Source organism: Pundamilia nyererei, unplaced genomic scaffold (genome assembly GCF_000239375.1).
Source record: "Pundamilia nyererei isolate P.nyererei 1_Seehausen unplaced genomic scaffold, PunNye1.0 scaffold00749, whole genome shotgun sequence".
NCBI classification, from domain to species: Eukaryota; Metazoa; Chordata; class Actinopteri; order Cichliformes; family Cichlidae; genus Pundamilia; species Pundamilia nyererei.
This window is the reverse complement of record NW_005188150.1, coordinates 16,372-17,175: the sequence shown is the minus strand read 5'-3', so window position 1 is coordinate 17,175 and position 804 is coordinate 16,372. Positions and strand designations below refer to the sequence as shown.

Here is an 804-nt window from a genome sequence, read left to right as displayed (position 1 = left end):
AAGAATAAGATAAAATATATAAATTAAAGTTGAAAATAAAATAACTGTACAACAAAATACACAATATAGAACTATATAAGAATGTATGAAGAAATATAAATAAATAAATACACAATAACAGCATTATTATTCTGTCATTATTGTTCATTACTGTCAGTTACAATGACTGTATGAATTGTAATGACACGACACTCACAGACACACAGGTCTGTTCAACATCACAAACCGCTGGTTGTCCCTCTTCCTCTCCCTCACAGCTCGTCTTCCTCCTCACTCTCAGGACTGTCCCTCTCTGCATCCTCTCCAACTAACTCCTCTGTCTCTCTGTCATCCTGCTCCTCAGCTCCTCCTCATCTCCATCCTCTCTCTCTACATCGTTCTCCACTGGCCCCTGTCTAAAGCCACCTATGCACTGGGGGGGGTTATGTTCAGGGATTTATGATGTTTGTAGTAAAAGAAGAGCAGCTGAACCTTTCTTCTTTGTTTTTCTTCTCTTTGACGATGATTCGTCCATCACTGACGTCTTCTTTTCTCACTGCTGAGCAGACTGCAGCTGATCGCTCTCTGCACATGAAACACACAAAGATAAATAAACCAGTGCAGGTTTTTGCAGGTAGAACAGCTGTTAGCAGTGCTGCCACACGTGTGATATAAAGAAGAGTCGTAGCATCACAAACATCTTTCTTAGAAACTGGCAGCAGTTTTCAGCAGCTCACATTTTACTACAAGGTCCAAAACCAAGACTCTTTCTAACGTTACACACACACTACAATCAGCACTGTGGTGAGAAATGAGCTTCACACA

General features: G+C 40.7%; 1 long non-coding RNA gene across 1 annotated transcript in view; it reads right to left on the bottom strand.

Moving 5' to 3' along the window:
- LOC102202572 (uncharacterized) overlaps nt 1-561 on the bottom strand; it is a 1,626-nt gene extending 1,065 nt beyond the window's left edge. The window contains exon 1 of the long non-coding RNA XR_312457.1: nt 472-561. This is a non-coding gene — a long non-coding RNA (uncharacterized LOC102202572). The remainder of the gene's footprint in view (nt 1-471) is intronic.
- Between the last annotated feature and the right edge of the window lie 243 nt (nt 562-804).